Here is a 24,207-nt window from a genome sequence, read left to right on the forward strand (position 1 = left end):
TTCTCCTTTTTCTCCTAACCGTCGGTCGAATGACTGGGGGCGGAGCTAGAGGGGGAGCTATATGGACAGCTCTGCTGTGTGCTCTCTTTGCCACTTCCTGTAGGGAATGAGAATATCCCACAAGTAAGGATGAATCCGTGGACTGGATACACCGCAAGAGAAAGTAATTTATCAGGTAAGCATAAATTCTGTTTTTACAATACTTTCTACACTTAATGATTATTTATGTTGTAGTTGTTAAAATGAGACTAGGGTTGTGAATAAATCTGAAGCTTAGAAGTGGAGTTTTATGGTGTATAGTTTTGGCATATCTTTTGACTTTCCAATCAACTGTATAAAGGGGGCATCTTTATAAGGAAAGGTAGAAAAAAAGTTAACGGTACAGTATTGCTAATATAAAAGATATAGTCATGTATAACAAAATAACTTTACAATATACTTTCATGATTTATTTTGCCCCCTGTTATGTAATTTAGCTTTGAACATTGAGCAATTTATAATTCTCATAACTGACTGCTGATTTATCATAGCAACCCTGCTACATATCTTCCCCTGACTTGCTTTAACAGATAAGAACTGTGAAACAATGCATTCTGTACTAACAATTTGACTGCATTTAGCTATAGACTCAAACCCAGATTGGCTCCTTTGAGTCAAGTGAGAAGGGGGGGTTTAGCTATTGTAAAACAATAACAGCAAATAAGATGTTAATTTGTATTAAAATGTTTAGACTTAGCTCTATAGCAAGACAACCAAAATGTCTTGTAAACAGAAGGTTTTTACTGTCCCGTTAATCTTAAAGGCAGCCCTTTGTATTTATTAGTGATCAGTGGTTTATAATTTATGCACTGTGTTGTGGTTTCATACAAAATTGTAATCATGTGTAGTGGTTTTTGTACACCAGACAACTGAAAAGAAATTAATATTTTAGCACTTGGGATAATATATAGCAGCAGCAGCACTCTACATAAAATCAATTTATTAACAATAGTGAGCAAATTACAGAGATCATGAAACCAAGAATTAAGCAATAACAAATCAATTGTGGTGATTACTAACTTATGTCTGAATAATACAACAAGTGTAATTATGCAGTTTTTACTAGAAATTAGATATGTGCAATTTGTTTTGTTCCAAATCAAAATTCGGACGAAATTTGGGTGATTTGGATGTATCCGAATCTCCGAATCACCCTAGTAACGAAATTAAACTAATCCGAATGACATTTTTAAGGAAACATCTGAATTAGTTTGTATTAATTCGAATGCCCATGGCACGATAGATGGACTTTCTGGACTAATCACAATTCCTTTGCCGTTTCATATTTATTATTAAAAAAAAAACAAATAGAGATATATTGCAATTAAATATAATGAGATATGACAGTGAAATACCGTAATTAATTTTGTGTTGGTTGGAACTATCCAAATCAATGCAACATAACATAACAAATGAATTCGAACATAACGAACTTCTGAATGCATCCAAAATGAATGACTGCTATAACGAATCAATCCGAATGCATACGAAACAAATGACTGCTATAACGAATCTAAATTAAAAAAATACTGAATCAATACGAAACAAAATTTTCCGACATCCACAGGTCTACTAGAAATATTAGCAGTTATTTCCTTATAAAAGATAATGTAACAATAATCTCATTAGTAGTATAAGAAGGAAAATATAGAGAATATATACAGAGAATACATAAATGTCTGTATAAAGCACTCTGGATCTATGAAATATTATATTTAGAATGGTTTAGTAGAAAGGTTTATTTTACACTATGGGGCCGATTCTAAAAAAAATTCCGGTCTAGACGTGGTGCTGAAACAAAAATGGGCCGGCTCTTATGCATCACATTCCAGCTTTTCAAATAAAGATATGAAGAGAACGAAGAAAATTTGATAATAGGAGTAAATTAGAAAGTTGCTTAAAATTGCATGCTCTATCTGAATCAGGAAAGAAAATATTTGATTTTCATATCCCTTTAAATTTGCTTTTATTCTCGTATGCATAGGTTTTCCTTTCAGAGTAATTAATGTTTTGAGTATTTTGATAAAAACTGTAGGGTGAAAATGTTGAGAGAATTTCGCTGGTATTTGAGAGACAATTTCATATACGCCCATGTTCAGTCCATTTTACAAAAAAACCTCAATTACGCTTTGTATTTTGTACATACAAGTATGAATTTCTATGTGTTTTTTGCACATCCAATATACTTAAATTACAATTTAAACTGTGCAGATTTAATACAATTTATTCCTGTGTAATTTACATAGAAATGTGATGTTTCTTATTAGAAGCAAAAATGCTTCTAATAAAAGCTGTAGCTGTTTCAAAAGTGTATTTAAAGGGACAGTCAAGTCCAAAAAAAACTTTCATGATTTGAATAGGGCATGTAATTTTAAACAACTTCCCAATTTACTTTTATCACCAATTTTGCTTTGATCTCTTGGTATTCTTAGTTGAAAAAAAATTCTAGGAGGTTCATATGCTAATTTCTTAGACATTGAAGACTGCCTCTAATCTGAATGCATTTTGACCACTAGAGGGCATTAGTTCATGTGTTTTATATAGATAACATTGAGCTCATGCACGTGAAGTTACCCTGGGGTTAGCAATGATTGGCTAAAATGCAAGTCTGTCAAAAGAACTGAAATAAGGGGGCAGTTTGCAGAGTCTTAGATACAAGTTAATCAGAGAGGTAAAAAGTGTATTTCTATAACAGTGTTGGTTATGCAAAACTGGGGAATGGGTAACAAAGGGATTATCTTTCTTTTTAAACAACACAAATTCTGTTGACTGTCCCTTTAAGTATGCATTGTGCACCAGCATTTTAAACACATCACTTGTTTAGAGAGTCTAAGTTGCCTGTACCATCTGGTAATGACTCAATTTATTAATTGCTGACATAATTCAAGCCTCACTTGTGCTCTGGGCAGCTGCAATATTTAAAGCACTGGTGCACTGAGATTATCTAGCTATGGTTCACATGCACGTGCAGAAAAAAATGTTAACACTGCAACAGTGATAACTTTTACTAGAAGCATTTTTGCCAATACGTTTATATTGCAAATAATGTTTCTATTTACAGATGTAATTTATCTAAGTGTTTTTAACTTTTTACCGGAATGTCCCTTTAAATGACAATTTTTATTGCGCTCTTTTGTAATGTTTGCATCTCCTTTTCATACGAAAATGCTGTATACGCCACTGAGCGAGATTCCCTGTCTTTAGTGTAAAAAGTGGCTTTATAGAATTCCACCAGAGAAATAGAAGTAATGGCGAGCATTCTTAAATAATCTCACCTGCCCAGAGACCTTAAAGGGATACTGAACCCAATTTTTTTCTTTTGTGATTCAGATAGAGGAGGCAATTTTAAGCAACTTTCTAATTTACTCTTATCAATTTTTCTTTGTTCTCTTGCTATCCTTATTTGAAAAAGAAGGCATCTACGCTTTTTTATTAGTTCAGGACTCTGGACAGCACTTTTTTATTGGTGGATGAATGTATTCACCAATCAGCAAGAACAACCCAGGTTGTTCACCAAACATAGACTGGCATCTAAAGTTACATTCTTGCATTTCAAATAAAAATATCAAGAGAATGAAGAAAATTTGATAATAGGAGTAAATTAGAAAGTTGCTTAAAATGTCATGCTGTATCTGAATCACGAAAGAAAACATTTGTGTTCAGTGTCCCTTTAACAGAATTGGGCCCTATGTGAGATCGATTTAGAAGTGTACTAGGAAACAAATGCTGTTGTATAAAACCAAAAGTATAATTTGTAGTACAATTTTATTTTTAAAATAAAATATTGCTATACCAAATAAAATGTATTATTCTGATAAGAAGTGTTCTGTCACATGTCTCTGGGGGCCTTGGTTAAATTATTATAAATCAAATGATGATGGGCAATAAAGAAAATAAGTAATGCTTTTCAACAAAGGATAACAAGAAAACTAGATAATAGAAGTAAATTGGGAAAGTTGTTTAACATTTTATGTTCTATCTGAATCATGAAAGATACATTTAGTTTTATATCTCTTTAATGTCATGGAATTCAATGTTATTTAGTTTACTGCCAGGACATCATAGTAAGTGACAGCTCTTTTCGTTTTACAATTTCACTAGAAGTGTTGGTGGCCAGTGGTAAACGTTGTCTCCTGGATCATTACATTGAGTAGGTGTGATGGGATTCTTTGGTATAAAGGTTTCTCCACGAAAAAGTAATGCTTTGTGTTGGCACTTAACCCATTGAACCATTTTAGTTTACTTCTTGAAGAAGCAGTATATGTCATGGATATTTATTGATGGTGTCCCCATCTAAAGAAGCATTGTTGTCATGTTGTGACATTGTGGCCCTCCAGAGGTTTTGGAACTACATTTCCCATGATGCTCAGCCAGCTGATATGCTGGCTGAGCATCATGGGAAATGTAGCTCCAAAATCTCTGGAGGGCCAAGTTTGAAGATGTCTGATTTACATACTTGATGTCTATTCACTGTCACATCATTTTTTTCTGCACCTTTGTTTTTATTTCTCTGATATCACACATAACACATCATTCTTGTTTGTATTTTTTGTATATTTTTTTTAAATTCTGCTCAGGAGTATACTGCAGTGCCCAATTGGTGCATTCTCCGCTTTGGGTGTACTTCACCAGTTTCTATTTTTCTTCTTGAATGTGACATTTGGCTAATCTCTGACTACTTGCCTGGAATGTAGCTGGCCAGTCCCAGCTGCTGTAGCCCACATGGACATGTCCTGGTAGGGCAATCTGGTCTTGGAAGTTGCCAGGACAAGCCAGTGTACAGATATGTGCCTTCCGTAGCCCCCTTCCTCTGGATTTGTTTTCTGTTTGCTGCTGCATATCTGTACACTGACTGGCTAGTCCCTGGCAACTTCCAAGACCAGATTGGCCTACCAGGACACCAGGAGATGTCCATGTGGGCTACAGCAGCTGGGACTGGCCAGCTACAAATTAAGGGAGGTGTGTTGCTTCTTCTCTGAGCTATACAGATTAAAGTCTCAAAGTATTTCCTTGTAAGTTTAATTTCTTAGATCTTGGCCATTTTAGTAGCCCTCCTTTGACTGGTTTCTAGTGTCTAGTTAAGTCACACTGTGAGTGACACACTTTTGAGTTTACAGATCCCACTATGGATAATAATTTTCACACTGTGAAAGGGAGTCATGGATGAAATTGGGTTGTAGGGTGCCTATATAACAAGGATCTGGCATTTTTTAATTTCCAAAATAATATAATTCTGCAAAAAAAAATTATGGAAAGGAGTATCCCAATAATCCCTTTAAGAAAAAAATGGCGCATTTGCATACTATGGACTAAACGGATAATAGGACTGGTCTTCAAATATTCCCATGGCTGCTTGTAATTCTCGGTTCAGCCCTAGCATCTTCTACTGTATTGAGATTAAGTTATGAGTCCAGCCTGCCTATCTTGTTCCATTACCAGACCTGTGAACTACCAATTATACAAGTACTCCCAATAGTGTCTATAAACGTATTAAATTAGCCTTAGGATTCCATATTTTAACTGACATTTGCATTACACTGATGTTTAACTTAGTGCACCAATGCTGGTTAGCAGATCCCCTCTGCTCTGCTACCTCTCCCAGTGCTGGTTACTGGGCCCCTACTGCTCTGCTACCTCTCCCAGTGCTGGTTACCGGGCCCCCACTGCTCTGCTACCTCTCCCAGTGCTGGTTACCGGGCCCCCATTGCTCTGCTACCTCTCCCAGTGCTGGTTACCGGGCCCCCACTGCTCTGCTACCTCTCCCAGTGCTGGTTACCGGGCCCCCACTGCTCTGCTACCTCTCCCAGTGCTGATTCCCGGGGCCTCAATGCTCTGCTACCTCTCCCAGCGCTGGTTACCAGATCCCCACTGCTCTGCTACCTCTCTCAGTGCTGGTTACCAGGCCCCAATGCTCTGCTACCTCTCACAGCACTGGTTACCAGGCCCCTACTGCTCTGCTACCTCTCTCAGCGCTGGTTACCAGGCCCCTACTGCTCTGCTACCTCTCCCAGCGCTGGTTACCAGATCCCCACTGCTCTGCTACCTCTCTCAGCGCTAGTTACCAGGCCCCTACTGCTCTGCTACCTCTCTCAGTGCTGGTTACCAGGCCCCAATGCTCTGCTACCTCTCCCAGCGCTGGTTACCAGATCCCCACTGCTCTGCTACCTCTCTCAGCACTGGTTACCAGGCCCCAATGCTCTGCTACCTCTCCCCAGTGCTGGTTACCAGGCCCTACTGCTCTGCTACCTCTCCCAGTGCTGGTTACTGGGCCCCTACTGCTCTGCTACCTCTCCCAGTGCTGGTTACCGGGCCCCCATTGCTCTGCTACCTCTCCCAGTGCTGGTTACCGGGCCCCCACTGCTCTGCTACCTCTCCCAGTGCTGGTTACCGGGCCCCCACTGCTCTGCTACCTCTCCCAGTGCTGGTTACCGGGCCCCCACTGCTCTGCTACCTCTCCCAGTGCTGATTCCCGGGGCCTCAATGCTCTGCTACCTCTCCCAGCGCTGGTTACCAGATCCCCACTGCTCTGCTACCTCTCTCAGTGCTGGTTACCAGGCCCCAATGCTCTGCTACCTCTCACAGCACTGGTTACCAGGCCCCTACTGCTCTGCTACCTCTCTCAGCGCTGGTTACCAGGCCCCTACTGCTCTGCTACCTCTCCCAGCGCTGGTTACCAGATCCCCACTGCTCTGCTACCTCTCTCAGCGCTGGTTACCAGGCCCCTACTGCTCTGCTACCTCTCTCAGTGCTGGTTACCAGGCCCCAATGCTCTGCTACCTCTCCCAGCGCTGGTTACCAGATCCCCACTGCTCTGCTACCTCTCTCAGCACTGGTTACCAGGCCCCAATGCTCTGCTACCTCTCCCAGTGCTGGTTACCAGGCCCCTACTGCTCTGCTACCTCTCCCAGTGCTGGTTACCAGGCCCCTACTGCTCTGCTACCTCTCCCAGCGCTGGTTACCAGATCCCCACTGCTCTGCTACCTCTCTCAGCGCTGGTTACCAGGCCCCTACTGCTCTGCTACCTCTCTCAGTGCTGGTTACCAGGCCCCAATGCTCTGCTACCTCTCCCAGTGCTGGTTACCAGGCCCTACTGCTCTGCTACCTCTCCCAGTGCTGGTTACCAGGCCCCACTGCTCTGCTACCTCTCCCAGCGCTGGTTACCAGGCCCTACTGCTCTGCTACCTCTCCCAGTGCTGGTTACCAGGCCCTACTGCTCTGCTACCTCTCCCAGCGCTGGTTACCAGGCCCCTACTCCTCTGCTACCTCTCCCAGTGCTGGTTACCAGATCCCCACTGCTCTGCTACCTCTCCCAGCGCTGATTCCCGGACCCCACTGCTCTGCTACCTCCCCCAGTGCTGGTTACCAGGCCCCTACTGCTCTGCTACCTCTCCCAGCGCTGGTTACCAGGCCCTACTGCTCTGCTACCTCTCCCAGCGCTGGTTACCAGGCCCCTACTCCTCTGCTACCTCTCCCAGTGCTGGTTACCAGATCCCCACTGCTCTGCTACCTCTCCCAGCGCTGATTCCCGGACCCCACTGCTCTGCTATCTCCCCCAGTGCTGGTTACCAGGCCCCTACTGCTCTGCTACCTCTCCCAGTGCTGATTCCTGGGCCCCTACTGCTCTGCTACCTCTCCCAGCGCTGGTTACCAGGCCCCTACGGCTCTGCTACCTCTCCCAGCGCTGGTTACCAGGCCCCTACGGCTCTGCTACCTCTCCCAGTGCCGATTCCTGGGCCCCACTGCTCTGCTACCTCTCCAAGTGCTGGTTATCGTGGGCCCTCACTGCACTGCTACCTCTCCCTCTTTTCAACACACATTTCTTTCCAATACACATTGTTCTTCTTTTCTGTAAATGACTCTTTGTGAGTATACAATTTTCTTTTTTTATTAATATGTATGCACATTTATCTAGCTAACACATTTCTCATTTGAATTTTATTGATATAGCAGTGTATACTAAATATCTAATGTTTCTTTCCCAGCACTACAAGTAGAATCACAATTCCCGTGTGGTTCATCAAATTAAAAAGGTTGGTCATCCATGGTTTAAAAATTGTCCTTAACGCGATTTCTTAATACATTAGGTGATTGGTTTAGTCTTTTTCTTTAAAGATTTCTTTCATTTTTACCAGCGGCGCTAATTGATTTGCAAATGGAACTTTTTTGTCTGGCAATAAAACGTTAAGAGGAAGTAAGGCAATAACATTAATCAAGTGGACATCTCAAGGTGAAATACTTAGCAGACATCACCGCTATCTACCAGACGCCAGAATGTTCTTTTATATTGCACTTATCATCACGCATTGCATGAAAATGAATCCTGTCTGTGCGGAAACATATTTATTTCTTTTTTTTTTTTTTTTTTGAATGGTAACCAAATTTCACAAGATTGCAATCCATTCATGTGTAAGGCAGTGGGCACTGTAACAAATTAAATGTTTTATTTTTTTTTAATTTTAATATTTTTGTGGGTAGATGATGACTCATACATCAAATATCTTGGATGGGAGGGAAAGGTTCTGCATTACATTTATACAATTAAAAGCAATGTAAAATTATAAAAAAAAATAAACAAACAGAAAAATGAAATGGTCTACAAACATCTATCAAGATACTTAAAGTGACAGTCAAGTCCAAAATAACCTTTCATGATTCAGATAGGGCATGTCATCTTAAAAAACTTTCCAATTTACTTTTAGCACCAATTTTTCTTTTTTTTCTTTCCGTATTCTTAGTTGAAAGCTAAACTTAGGAGGTTCCTATGCTAATTTCTTAGACCTTGAAGGCCGCCTCTAATCTGAATGCATTTTGAAATTTTAATCACCACTAGAGGGCATTAGTTCATGTGTGTCATATAGTTAACATTGAGATTACGCACGTGAAGTTACCTAGGAGTAAGCACTGATTGGTTAAAATGCAAGTCTGTCAAAAGAACTGAAATAAGATAAAATAGAGATAAAACCTGTATTAGTATAACTGTTGGTTATGCAAAACTGGGGAATGGGTAATAGAGGGATTAGCTATCTTTTTAAACAACAATAATTCTGGTGTTGACTGTCCCTTTAAGGAGGCATTCCTGGCTGTTGACATGGCCAAGTATTATAATGTAGGTTAGGTCGTAATGCCTTTTACAAGAGTATCAGGAAATTACAAAGTATCGTATAACATTGGTATTTGTCTTGCAGCGCTGGCCTGACTTTTTGTATGTGAAGAACTTCAAATGCTCTGACTCCATTACGGGAGTGTGATCCATTTATAAAAGGACATAATAGTGTAAAATAAAACATTCTATTACATTAGTAAAAAAAAGTGAATGTTTTTAAAACTATATTAAACTATATAATTGTATAATCCCTACAAAGTCATGCACCTAGCGATCTCCCATATGTTAATACATTTATATTTTACTCCTGATTGGCTAATCATCTTGTCAGGATTGGCAATGCATTAAAGGGATAGTCTAGTCAAAATTAAACTTACACGATTCAGATAGAGCATGCAATTTTAAGCAACTTTCTAGTTTACTCCAATTATCACATTTTCTTTGTTCTCTTGGCATCTTTATTTGAATGTAAGCTTATGAGCTGCCCATTTTAGGTTCAGAATCTGGGTAAAGCTTGCTGATTGGTGGCTGCATTTAGACACCAATCAGAAAGTGCTACCCAGGTGCTGGACAAAAAATAGTGCCGGCTCCTAAGCTTACATTCTTGCCTTTTCAAATAAAGATAGCAAGAGAGCGAATAAAAATTGATAATAGGGCTCTGAATATAAACAATGTAGGGCCCAGCATGGGCCTGGAACATGCTAAGGGTTAAGGCTGTAGGAGATTGGGATTGGAGAGAGAGGGTTGGCATTGTGGGAGCAACATCCAGGCTGCGAAAGTTTTTCATATTGTGCAGAGCTTTTATGCATCGTTCCAGGCGTTCCACTCTTCCTCCCAGGTGTTCCACTCTTCCTCCCAGGCGTTCCACTCTTCCTCCCAGGCGTTATCAGGACGATCAAGGAACATCAGGACCTGCAATACAAAGCAAAAACATATGTGTACAAGGAGACAATATGGAGGATATAGACATCATACCCCCCACTCAATACACAAACGTAGTAACTGCACAAATTAATACAATTGAAGAGCAGGACATGGTTGATGTAGGGATAGTATAGGATTCTCAATTGTCTCAACCTATGGAGACTGAGCAGGCCACCGGTTTAAATTTACACCCACAGCAAATTTTACCAGCTAGTCAAGTATCTTCTCTATTTAACGCTGTAGTTTCAAATTTGTTGTCATCCGTTGCTGCTGCAATGGCTGCTTCTGTGGCAATTCCACAGGGTGTGGATCATGCCCCCACTTTACAAATCCCCACTGCTCAAATTCAAAACTTTCAATTAGGCCCAGATATGCAGGACCCCACATTACAACATTTTACATCTAATCTGCCCCCAATACCAGATGCTCCGGTCCCATCAACACAGGGCCTGGTCAGTCCGGGGGGGGGGGGCCTCCGGGCCGAGTCGATCCGGGGGGGCGGGCCTTCTGGCCTAGTCAATCCGAGGGGGGCGGGCCTTCTGGCCTAGTCAATCCGAGGGGGGGGCCTTCTGGCCTAGTCAATCCATGGGGGCCTTTGGGTTATTCCGGACCGATTGTGAAGCATGTTGCCACACCGCCTCCTAGTTTACTACCTCCGGTGCAACAGCAGCCTGTAACATCCAGGCCTGCACCATCATCAGGTATGTTGACCCCTGTTGCCTCATTACGGCCTAGTGGTGCGCATCCAAAGCAACCGCGTAGGTTCGGGTCTACTTCCGGTGTCGCTGCTCTTTCGCTTACATCGCCAGAAGTGGGTGGGGGTACTTCCGGTTCAGTCGATTTAGGAATAGACGGTCGCACACACATCGCGGTTGCATCACATAATGCAGGTGAGCACCACAAGTCGTTCCTTGGGCTTGGAGGGAACTTTGGTGAGCAGGGAGACAGGGGCTTATGGCGCAGGCGGTCAGCGCAAGTGAGCAGCAAGGGGTAGAAATTAAACTCAGGGGCTGCAAAGGGGTCGCACACAGAAAAGAGCTGTTAATACAAAATCTGTATATACTGTTAGAGGAAGGGGTATGCGAGCAGGCTACAGAATTCCCAGGGCAAAAAGGCCACTTGAATTTGTGCAAGGAGGGAATAAAAATACATCGCTAATCAGTCAAATGGAACAAGTTCAGGACAGTTTAGATATTAACCCTCAAATGACAAGATGGCTGCCGTCAGGTTCATATTACCCCTAACAGTATGATTGTTGATGAAAGGCCTGTGTTACAGCATGACTCCTCCATCAGTGTGGATGTGTGTGTGGCTGGTGGGGTTCAGGGAAATTCTAGGCCATGAGGTAGTGTTACTAATGCACCAGAAAATTCAAATGTTGTTGCAATGGATAATTCCTCTACTCCCTGTTTACTAATGCAAATCCAACCACACCCAATGTACAATGTGCTTGCGACTTGTTAAATCTTTTACAGGGAGTACTGAATTCCGCTGGCACAGCAAAAACTAAACAAACAACGACTGTACCCATGAGTAATGCGGCCGATGACATACACCAGGCACATCCAAGGAACAGACGGGAGCAACCAGCAGTACCTCAGCAGGGTCCACGATTGGAGGCAAGCACAGTGGGACAGGACCCACATCCCGTGAACCATGGTGAGACTAATCTTTTCACTCACGACAGACACGACTCTTCCCCCACTGATACTGATTCAGACAGTGACACTTCATTGGGTCTACAGGGGAAAGGACAGAAGAGAATGTTTAGGATGATAAAAAAGATATTGAGAGGGGGTACAGGGGCAGGCAAGAAGCAGGATAGTTCAGAAAACATGCCACCTATCCACGCTGCTCCCCCTGCAGAGGCTATGGTGGATTCCCCACCAGCTAGGGCTATTTCAGAAAGAAGGGCGGCGCTGTTTGGCGACACCAGCCCAGGAAAAATATATTCTTTACACGCGCACTTGCATCATAAGGTAGTAAAGAGAATACATCAGGGGAAGTACATTAACATATTCGATCTATCAGTCGAGGATTATAGACAAAGGGAAAAGAGTGCAGATGGCACTGGTCCCAAAAGATTTAAACGCCCTGACACTTTCGACAAATAGCTACAGTGTTTTAGGGTCTTCTCCTCTTGTTACATTGAAAAATACTCTTCACAAAGTTTGGCAATATTAAAATACACTGACACAATACATTGGATACAGCGTAACCATAGAGAAGGGACTTGGAGGGAATATGATGCAGAGTTTAGGATAAAAATGGTGGGTAATCCTACATTGACATTCGACTCCACTGACAGTCAACTCTGTCAGCGGATGGACCCGCAAGGGGGATCCACCTCTTCCTCCATAAACACAAATCCACAGTCTTTTCGGTCCAGTATAATTAGAAAAAGGGGTGGTACATGTTGGGCATTTCAGGAGAAGTGTGACAGGGGTAGCGCCTGCTCCTTTAGACATGTCTGTAGATTTTGCTCAGGTTCCCACCCAGGCAATGACTGCGCAAAAAGAAGGGATAGTACCACGGGTAATAAGCCCAATAATGCCATCCTGGGACACAAAGGCGGAAACACCGGTGAAGGTTTGCGCACTTGAACCATGGTTGTGTGCCTACCCAGACCAGGTAACGGCCAGAACCTTATGGGACGTTGTTACGGTACCAACAGGATACCAAGGGTTAATACCAGATGGAAGATGCCCTGAATGTGAGATCAGTAACTCACAACCCAGCTAGTTCCCCCCTCAAACATGAGACCAGGCTCCACATTGAAGGTTAAAACAGAATGCAATTTATTGAAGGCCATATGCCCAGTATTTATGTAGGTCTGACCCCAGATGGGGGGTTGAAAGAATATTGTACATTTAGATAGAGGGAAAACGCCCTTTGACATGCCACAATATAATCACATTACTTAAGCAGATAACAAGTTAAACACAAGAAAACAATCCTTATCACCAACAGTCTGACTCTGGAGGTGATTAAACAATGGGAATGTTTATCACTAAACTTAATTACAACACACAATAGCTGATGCCAGCAACCTTGTATTTAGAAAATAGCTTCTTAAAGCTGAACAAAGTTAACTCTTTCAGTTCTGACAGAAGGGTCTGTCACATAGCTCCCCCCTTGTGGAACACTCCGGCAGACCCGGCTTGACCCTTTGGCGGGTCAACCTGGGGATGACCGGACTAGGAGGTGGTAGGCATGTCAGTTTGCCAGGACAATCCATCTGTATTCCCGTTATGAGAGAGAATTCCTGCCCGTATAAATAAGGGTTCAACTTCTTCAGTGCCCAAACCAGGGCTAAATAGTCCTTCAAAGTCTCATCAGCTTCTTTACGAGTTTTTTGTACCTGCTCTTTATCTACAATCCCTTCATACTGACATAGGGTGCCCTTGAGTTGCTGCACCTCACTATGAGCCAGCGTCAGCTTCTCCTCAAGTGTCGCTAAGTTTGTCTTTAATGTTTCATGTTCCACTCTCAAGCTGGTGTTTTCTGCAGTCTGTCGGTGCAGCTTTTCTAGCAGAGATTCCCGTTCTAAACGTGCTTTTTCCTCTGCGCTCCTCTTCTCTCCTGCTAGCACTGTTACGTGATTGTTTAATGTGACCATTTTATCCTCTACTTGGTTCTTCTCCTTCATCAGCGCATTGTAACGGGACTCCCACGTATCAATAGCGGATAGGGATTTACTGAGCTCAGCGTCCTGGGGCTCAGCAGCAGGTGGGTCAGTCTCTGCTGCACGGATCTGGGCACGGGTAGTCACAGGGTTAACATCAGTGGGACCCATGGGAGCATAGGCAGAAACAACGGGGGCCAAGTTATTTCCAAGGAGAACATCAGCAGGTAAGTCCTTCTTAACCCCCACATTCACAGGTCTAGCGCCCCCTCCCCAATCCAAATGTACCTGGGCAACAGGTAGGCGGAACACAGCGCCCCCCTGCTACCCTCACAGCCACAGTGTCTCCAGTGTGCTGTTTCTCAGACACCAAGTTCTTTTGAAGCAAGGTCATGGTAGCACCAGTATCCCGTAGACCACTGACCTCCTTCCCATTCACTTTAACCAGTTGCCGGTTATTCCAGTGGACAGCTTGCACGGGGTCTGCTTCATATAGGATGCCCCAGCATTCTTGCTCTTCTACGTAGTGGGCCGCAGGCTGAGAGTTACGTGGGATTCCGCCGGCGGGTCTTCTCCAGGACTGTGCTTGGTTCGCTGCGTTTAGGGGACACTCTGGTCTTTTGTGCCCTAGTTGCTTACATCCAAAGCACCGAATAGGTTGTGAGTAGCCCTGCGAATTGAACCGGGCTCTCTGAGGGTAGTTCGTGGCCAGAGGCCGTGTGGTATAGCGGTGCGCCGGGGGTTGGTAACTGGCAGCTGCTGGGGTGACTGGGGGTCTGTACTCCACTCTGGCAGGGGGCTTAGTGGTAGCAGTGTCCAGTTTGCGGGCATCCGTATACTCATCTGCCAAGCGAGCAGCTTCATGCAGGGTGGAGGGTTTACGGTCCCGAACCCACTCTCTAACTCCTGCTTATAACTTGTCAAAGCAATGTTCCAACAGGAATAGCTGCAGCACCTCTTCCCCAGATACGGCTTGGCACTCCGCCATCCAGTGAGCTGCTGTGCGGTGCACCTTACATGCCCACTCAACGTAGGAATCACCAGCTAATTTAACAGTGTCTCTGAACCGCCTCCGGTATGCCTACGGTGTAACCGCATACCTGGAGAGCAGAGCCTCTTTTACAGTATTATAATCCCCAACTTCCTCATCTGGAATGGCCCGAAAAGCCTCACTGGCCCGGCCGGATAATTTTCCAGATAATATCATGACCCAGTCCTCTGCGGGTACCTTGTGTAGTGCACATTGCCTCTCAAAATCCGCAAGGTACCCATCAATCTCTCCTTCTGTTTCCAGGAAGTTTTTAAAAGCTGCAAAATTTACTTTTCCCTTTTCCACTGGGGTTGCTGTGACTTGGGCTGCTGCAGCGCCGCTTTAGCGAAGTAGGTTGGCCTCCACAGCTGCTATGACCCGGTCGATAATTTCGGCAGATGGGTTGGGGCCATAATATGCCAGTCTTATTTTAACCGCCCGATCAAAGCTTGCTTCTTCGGGGGTTCTGTCTGATATGCTGAGCCCATTGGTTCCTACGGTCCCTGGTACTCTTTCCATCTTGGTCAGTATTGTAATAATCCCCCTCTTCCTGAGGTTACTGGCTTGTGTAGTTGCTCTTCTGGGCGATAAGGATCCTCCCGTCGCTTGCCACCAATTGTTACGGTACCAACAAGTTACCAAGGGTTTATACCAGATGGAAGATGCCCTGAATGTGAGATCAGTAACTCACAACCCAGCTAGTTCCCCCCTCAAACATGAGACCAGGCTCCACATTGAAGGTTAAAACAGAATACAATTTATTGAAGGCCATATGCCCATTATTTATGCAGGTCTGACCCCAGATGGGGGTTGAAAGAATATTGTACATTTAGATAGAGGGAAAACGCCCTTTGACATGCCACAATAGAATCACATTACTTAAGCAGATAACAAGTTAAACACAAGAAAACAATCCTTATCACCAACAGTCTGACTCTGGAGGTGATTAAACAATGGGAATGTTTATCACTAAACTTAATTACAACACACAATAGCTGATGCCAGCAACCTTGTATTTAGAAAATAGCTTCTTAAAGCTGAACAAAGTTAACTCTTTCAGTTCTGACAAAAGGGTCTGTCACAGACGGTTTTTATTACGGGTTCAAAATCCCAATAGTCAGAAATATAAAGGGCGCAAAATTCCACAGAAACCTAATTTCGGCATACCAACACCCAGAAGCGGTGAGAGAAAAATTAAACAAGGAATTGGCCCTGGGCCAGATGGCCAGACCATGTATTATGTGGATTGTTGCCTGCCCATGGGCTGTTTACTGTCGTGCACACTCTTTGAGGCTTTTAGCACTTTCCTTCATTGGGCAGTGGCCACTAGCACAGGCAGCGATTCCATAGCACATTACCTTGATGATTTTCTTATCGTAGGAAAAGCTGGGACGGATGAATGTTTAACATTAATGAACAGGATGCGCGGTATCATGGCCCATTTTGGTGTACCATTAGCAGAAGAAAAAACTCGGGGTCCCACGTCATGCCTAGTTTTCTGGGCATTGAAATTGACACAATTGCAATTATCTGTAGGTTGCCAATCGATAAAGTTCAGGCCATGTTGGAGGCGGTTAGAGCGGCTGTCTCTAATATAATTATTTCATTAAGGCAGTTACAATTACTGTTAGGCCTGCTTAACTTTTCCTGTAGAGTTATCCCCATGGGTAGGGTCTTTAACCATAGGCTAGAAAGGCAGCTTAGTGGTAGGTCTAAGCCCAATTACAAAATTACTCTCTCAGGAGACTTGCTTGAGGATCTCAGAGAGTGGGAGAATTTTCTCCAACAGTTTAATGGCGTGCGAGTTTGGCGCTCGGGTCCCATCTCTAGTCAGTTGTTACATCTTTTTACGGATGCAGCTGGATCACATGGCTATGGGGCTTACTTTCAGGGGGAGTGGAGTGCGGAGCACTGGCCGAGTTCATGGGCTGCTTCGGTCCTTACTCGCAATTTAACCCTTCTTGAACTTTTTCCCATAGTCCTGTCCATCGAGCTGTGGGGTGGAAAATTCGCAGACAAGACTGTAATGTTCTGGATGGACAACACCAGTGTTGTATACGCAATTAATAACTTATCAGCCACTTCCACAGTGGTGGTAACTTTGCTGCGACACTTGGTGCTGCGCTGTTTGGAGCTCAATATTCAGTTCCAAGCAAGGCACGTCCCTGGGGTAAATAAAATTGTGGCAGACGCCTTGTTCCGGTTTGAGTGGGAGACTTTTAGACATCTAGTTCCTAGGGCATCCTCAGTAGCCTTACTTTGTCCTGATTTACTTTGGCAGCTGGTCGTTCCTGGATAGCTTTGCTACCTTTGGTTCGCTCCTCCTTAGCCCCATCCACATGGCACGCTTAAGTGAGACTGTGGAACGAGTGGGACCAGTTCTGTCTGTCCAGGGGAGTCGAAGCTGCTTAGGGTTCTCAGGCAACGTTATGTGATTGGTTGGTGAGTCTGCACACCTTGGGCGAGCGTCAGGGAGGCATCCAGTCAAAAGTAGCTGCTCTGTATTTCTTTTATAGGGCATTGGCCCTACCCGACCCCACAAATTCTTTTTTCATTAGGCATGTGGTCAAAGGTTGGGGTAGAATCCAGCTGCGGAAAGGTGATTCTCGCGAGCCTATTACCGGTGAGTGTCTGGAACAGTTGGTCCAAGCCCTTGATAGCACTTGTACCTCGCCATTTGACGTTTTACTTTTCAAAACCACTTTTGTGTTAGCCTTTGCTGCGGTGCTAAGAGTCAGCGAGTTAGTAGCCCCCTCTAAACAGAAGTCAGGGTGGGGGTTCAATTTGAGCATGTCAGGGCTGCAATTGACTCACTCTATTTATTCTATGTTCTAAAACGGACCAGGCAGGGAAAGGCATTTGGCTAACCATTGCACTAAAGGTTGATAGTGCTTGCTGCCCTGTAAGGATAGTTAACTTGTATCTGGCCAGCAGGCCTCAGGTACCAGGCCAATTTTAAATAACGCAGAGGGTAGATCCCTGTCCAAGTTCCAATTTAGTCGGGTTTTGAAGCAAGTGGCCGTTAAGGCAGGGCTGGATGCTAGCAAAATCACACTGCACTCTTTTCGTATAGGGGCAGCTACACATGCTGCGCTGTTAGGTTCCTCGAGCAAGGACATAAAACGCATGGCTCGGTGGCGCTCCAACTGTTTTAAAAGCTATGTCCGCCCGATATTATAAATTGCTATTTTTCTTTTTCACAAATACTAAATTCTTTGTCTCCACAGAAGCTAACCCCGGAGCAAAGCGAATCTGGATTGTGGGTCACTCCTTCGTCCACTGGGCCTTTATCCGTTGCGCCTCCCTACCAGCTGGCCAGTCCTTAGGTTTTCCCTCCCACAAAGCCTCTATCAGGTGGTTAGGGGAGTATGTGCTGGCCACAACTAGCCGGGATGATATCTGAGACCCTCTTACGATGGGGGAAACCTCAAATGTTTATCTTTCACTTAGGGGGTAACAATGTGGGGTCCGTCCCGGTGCTCCAAATGATAAAAATTATGCAGCTGGACATTAATTGGTTACAAGTCCATATTGCTGGTCTTACCATTGGATGGTCAAATATAGTCCCCCGCCTACATTTGAGGCATATGTCAACTCATACAGTGGCATATAGAATAAGGAAAACAATTAACGCCACATTATCAAAAACCGTCACAGCACAAGGCCATCTTGGCTGACAGAACAGAGCTGTATAGGAGGGACAAAGTTCACCTCTCTGATTTAGGGCTATTTCACCCTTCCTTTAAAGTCAGGTTGTGGTGCGTGGTGGCAAGAGCATCATTAAAATGCTTCCTTGTGGCTGGAGATCTTGGCCCTGTTGCGCAGGTTAAGGTTGCTAGGGGTGAGTGATGACCAGGCTTCCGGGGAGGGGCGGTAGGCCTCACGTGCATGTGAGGTAACCCCTCTCCCTCCCCCTTGAGGGTGGTCACGTGATCTCTATAACCCCTCAGCATCATCTCTTTTTGGAACAGAGACCCATCTGCTGCTGTTTCCGTTGGGCCGGTGATCTCCTTGCTGTACTGGGTTAGTTGATCTCTATGCCGCCATATTAGTCGTTCTGTTGGTCTTTTTGATATAAAGTTAAAGTCAATAAATCTTGACCTGTGACGGTCAAAATGTTCCCACCAAAAAATGTGTCCGTCGTTATTTTGCTTATAGCACATGTTTAATATTTATAAAGTTATTAAGTTAAGTTAGGTGTGTATATTTTTCCCCTTCTCTGCTGGAAAGGATCCAATAAGCATTTAATCCCTTAGAGCGCCACATATATTATAAAATAATGGAAAGTTTTTGATCAATCGGTGATAAAAATTTAATTTGTTTAACAAAAAATAAAATGCTACAACAATATATAACATTTTATTATTACACTTATATCACTTGCTAAATTAAAACTCAAGCATGTATTTTAATTTTAAAATAATTCAAACCAAAATCCATTATCTTGGCTCATCTAGACGGATAATCACTAGTGACAAATCCTGCTGAGAAGGGAGTGAACAGAAATAAGCATTTCCCCTTTTTACCCCTTTGTGCCTCCCCCTGTGCCTGATTGGTCTGTTCCTGGAGTTTCAATCTATTCTGCTTTCTCATGTCTGACTCCTATGATTAGGTAACACCTTTATTTATCTGTAATTTTACTGAGCAGTGTAGTCAGAGCTCTAAGTTAGTCTTTACCATTTTCATATTTCAGCCTCTGCCTCCTATCCGTAATGTGACCCAACCTCAATGTTGATTGTGACATTAAAAAATTCACTACTGTGCTAATTCAACTATTAAATTAGCTTTAGTCATATAGGGCTCTATAATGTACAAAGCACTGAGCGGACAAGGTTTTGTGGCAAATGAGCAGCAGACACTGTACATACAGCACAGCCCCCTGCTCACAGAAGACTTATTACATGAAAGCTGAGCCTGTCAATCACCCCGAATAAACGTGTTTGGGGTGATTTATCTCCATCAACACGGAGATGGTGGAGATGTTTGTGGCTTAAGGTTTGGTCTGCTAATATGGTTTCTAAGTGCATACTGCTTTCTCTCCCTTTCCTGGGTAAATCTCTGTTTGGGCATGGGCTGGATGCTTTTATTGCCGCATTCACCTGGGGTAAGGGAGCTTTTCTGCCTCAGGAGAAGAAATCTAAGTGTAGGCCTAGATCTGCAGGGCTTTTTGTGTTTTTTGGCAATCTAAGGCAATCTTCTTGGTCCAAAAACAAACATTCCAAGAAGTCTACCCAAGCTCCCAAGACCACATGAATGTGCAGCCCCCCCATACCAGACCAATCTCTGGTAGGGGACAGATAGGGTTTTTTTCGGTTGGCTTGGGAAAGATCTGTCCAGGATCCCTGGGTATTGCAAATAATTTTGCAGGGGATTTCCTTGAGATCCTTTAAAGGCCCAAGCTTTCTTGCCTTGTGTGAGACATCTGGAATTAATGGGAGTGATTGCTCCAGTTCCAAATTCAGAATTAAACCAGGAGTTTTAGTCAAATCTCTTTACATTGTACAAAAGAAAGAGGGTACTTTTCGGCCAGTTTTGGATCTCAAATTATTGAACAAATTCCTGAAAGTTCCTACTTTCATGGTTGAGCCAATTCACACATTACTTCCTTAAGTGCAGTAGGGTCGGTCTATGTCTGCCATAGGCTTAAAAGATGCTTATTTGCATATTCCTATTTACAGGGATCATCTCAAGTTCCTGAGATTTTCTTTTCTAGACAAGCATTATCAGTTTGTGGCCATTCCTTTCTGTCTGGCTACAACTCCCAGAGTGTTTACAAAAGTACTGGGAGCTTTGTTGTTTGTAGTTGACCTTAAAGGGCAAGTCAACCCAAAAAATGTTCTAACATATTTAGATAATGTATTTAACGATTTGTACTCCAAACTGTAGCCAAATTTTGATGTTAATATACTCTGTAAGTAAAAAGACTTACTAGCTCTCCTTCGGCCGTTTGGAAATGACTGCCTGACCCCTCCTTTCCCTGACGTCATCCTCAGCTTCCACTGACTGAAACTTGTCAATCTTGCGCATTCCCACAATTCGCGCATGCGCAATGCGCCTTTTTCGTCAATTGGGGCTATTTCAGTAAGGAACAAAATAAAAAAACGCTCAGTAGCATAGCGGTCCCTATATGAGACGGACCAGTGTGCGTCCCCTTCATCGGTCTCACAGCCCAGCGGTCCCAGAGCAGTTCCAGTATTGTGATTGAAGTCGTCTGCATTAGATATAATCGTAATTCTAAGGTACTGAGATTCTCAATGTTAAAATTGCCAAATCTGCCCCAAATATGCATAGGGTTGCCAACTGTCCTCTATAAAAGTAACAGGCAATCTGTAGGTGAATAGGCACTATGGTCTATGCCCCCCCCAAAGCTTAACCTTAGGCCCCACTCTTGATCCTACCATGTATATTTTTCACAACTAGGCAGTCATTTTACTCCTTGGCTGACAGTAACATAGAAATCAATAATTGTTGCAAGTAGTACAAGAGAGATTTGACCCCCTTGACTGCTGTACATTTGTAATGCATTGAGGTATTATCCCTTTAACATTTTTGTGAAGATTTTACTGGACAGCCTGCTAAAATACTGGACACGAGAAACCTCAATCATGCCTGGCCCACAATCCACACCCTCTGTGATGTTGCTCAATATGTGGGAGATTCCTCATGTGATAAAAAGAGGGATATTTTAAAGTGAAATCTCTATGGCTGAGTCAGAGGAGTTTATTTAATTTCTTCCTGAGAAGAAGAGATTAATTCAGCACAATAGTAACTGTATAAAACGATCCCAGAGAAGCGTCTGTATTACCTTGGGTAGTTAGATTTTCCCTAAACTCATTAATAATCCCCCTGCACTAATTTAAGCACTGGGAGTTAGTTTACACTAGACTCGTATGGAGACTGTAATTAACTGTTGAGGCTGCATATCTCACAAATCACAGCATTAATCCTACTACACTGGTGCAATTAAAGGGATACTAAACTCAAATTTGTTTCTTTCATGAAAATTTAACATGCAATTTGAAGCAACTTTCTAATTTACTTCTATTATCAATTTTTCTTCGTTCTCTTGCTATCTTTATTTGAAAAAGCAGGAATCTAAGCCTAATGAGCCTGCCCTTTTTAGGTTCAGCACCTGGGTAGCGCTTTCAACAAAGGATACCAAGAGAACGAAGCAAATTAGACAATGGAAGGAAATTAAAAAGTTGTTTCAAATTGTATTCTCGATCTGTTTGGGTTTCATGTCCCTTTAACTGCTCATGGGAGTAGACAATCAAGGATGTTTCATACCAGCCAACATATAAACTTTAAAACCCATTACTAGACTTCAAGGCTGGGTTAAAAAAAAACCCAACAAGATAAGAAAATAACCATATAAGAATATGTGCACCTATAGACCAAAACAAGTCCACAATGAATGGTCGAAAAGTGTCCACAGTATATGATGTGAAAAGTAAGTTCTTCAAGATCCTCCAACAAAGACATCTACTCCTACATAGGCTTGACATACACCAGATCTAGAAAACAGAAAAAACAAAGGAGGCGCCTCATGTTGTAGTATTTAAAATCCAAATTGTACCCCTTAAAGGGACAGTCTAGTCAAAAATAAACTTTGATACTTCAGATAGGACATGCATTTTTAAAGGAACATTAAACACTTTGAGATGGTAATAATATAAAATGATACATTGTATATCTAAAAAAAACCTCTACAATATACTTCCATGATTTAGTTAAGATTTTCAGTTCCTGTTAGAAATGGAAATGCAGAACACTGTTATATTCCACAAAGCCATTGGCTGAAAAACTCTAGTGACCTATTTATAACGATCCCTGATTGGCCACAGCAGAGAAGGTAACCTAAGTTACAACATGGCAGCTCCCATTTTTTTATAGACACTAAAACTTTACACTTATTTTGTCAATATTTAAATAACAAATGAAACTTTAAAAAAATACATCTGCGTGTTATTCTCAGACTAATCTTTTCTTTGACTGCTTCATTCTATCTAGCATTTATTTTAATGTCCCTTTAAATATTTTTCCATTTTACTTTTATCATCAATTTTGTTTTGTTCTCTTGGTATTCTTACTTGAAAGCTAAACCTAGGTAGGCTCATATGCTAATTTCTTAGCTCTTGAAGGCCGCCTCTTATCTGAATGCATTTTGATGGTTTCTCACAGCACACACACAGACAGCGCTAGTTAATGTGTGCATATAAAAAAAATTGTGCTCACGCCCATGGAGATACCTAGGAGTCTGCACTGAAATAAGGGAGCAGTTTGCAGAGGCTTAGATACAAGAGGTAAAAAGTGTATTATAACCGTGTTGGTTATGCAAAACTGGAGAATGGGTAATAAAGGGATTATCTATCTTTTTAAACAATACAAAATTCTGGTGTAGACTGTCCCTTTAAGTATCAATTTGGGCACTTAATTAATTAAGGGTATGCTATATTTTGATTAACACTAAAATTCATATTACAAATTTTATCTCACCCAAGGTGTATTTTATATTATCGCCTTTAAATATAGTATATGATTTAAACACCCTTTTAGTACAATCATCACATAGGTTATTCATTCATTTTATTTAAACAATTCACTGTTTTTAATAACACTAGGGTGGTGAATTGTCACAGATTGGGAAGTAGTGATGAATTTTATCGTCATCGGAATGTAAATTATATTTTTAACTGGGGGGCAAAATGGCAATGATTAAAAATAGATTTATTACTTTATATTTGAAGGGTACATGTAGCAAATGAAGGATTCATTTTAAGTTAACACATTTTAGTTAGATTAATCACTGATTTGGGCATTCATCTTTAGTTTATGGTAGGTTATATTTGACATTATACGTTTTATTACACCCAAAGTTGTTTTTTCATTTGTCACCTTTAAATATAGTATGATCTAAACACCCAATTTCAGACTGTTAGTTTAAAGGAACATGATTCCGATAGAGAATACAATTTTAAAACAACATTCCAATTTACTTCTATTATCTAATTTGCTTCATTCTCTTGATATCATTTGTTGAAAATCATATCTAAATAGACTCAGTAGCTGCTGATTGGTGGCTGCGCATAGATGTCTTGTGTGATTGGCTCACCCATGTACATTGTTATTTCTTCAACCAAGGCTATTCACAGAATGAAGCAAATTAGATAGTAAATTGGAAAGTTGTTTAAAGGGACATGAAACGCAAAATTGTTCTTTCATGATTCAGATAGAGCAGGCAATTTAAGCAAATTTCTAATTCACTCCTATAATAATTTTTTTTGTTTTCATGCTATCTTTATTTGAAAAAGCAGGGTTGTTAGCATAAGAGTCAGCCCATTTTTGGTTCAGCACCTTTGGGTAGCAATTGCTGATTGGTGGCTAAATGTAGCAAACCAATCAACAAGCTCTACCCAGGTGCTGAACCAAAAAATGGGCCGGCTCCTAACCTTACATTTCTGGAAATTTGATAATAGGCGTAATTAG

The sequence above is a fragment of the Bombina bombina genome, chromosome 12 (genome assembly GCF_027579735.1).
Source record: "Bombina bombina isolate aBomBom1 chromosome 12, aBomBom1.pri, whole genome shotgun sequence".
In the NCBI taxonomy this organism is placed as follows: Eukaryota; Metazoa; Chordata; class Amphibia; order Anura; family Bombinatoridae; genus Bombina; species Bombina bombina.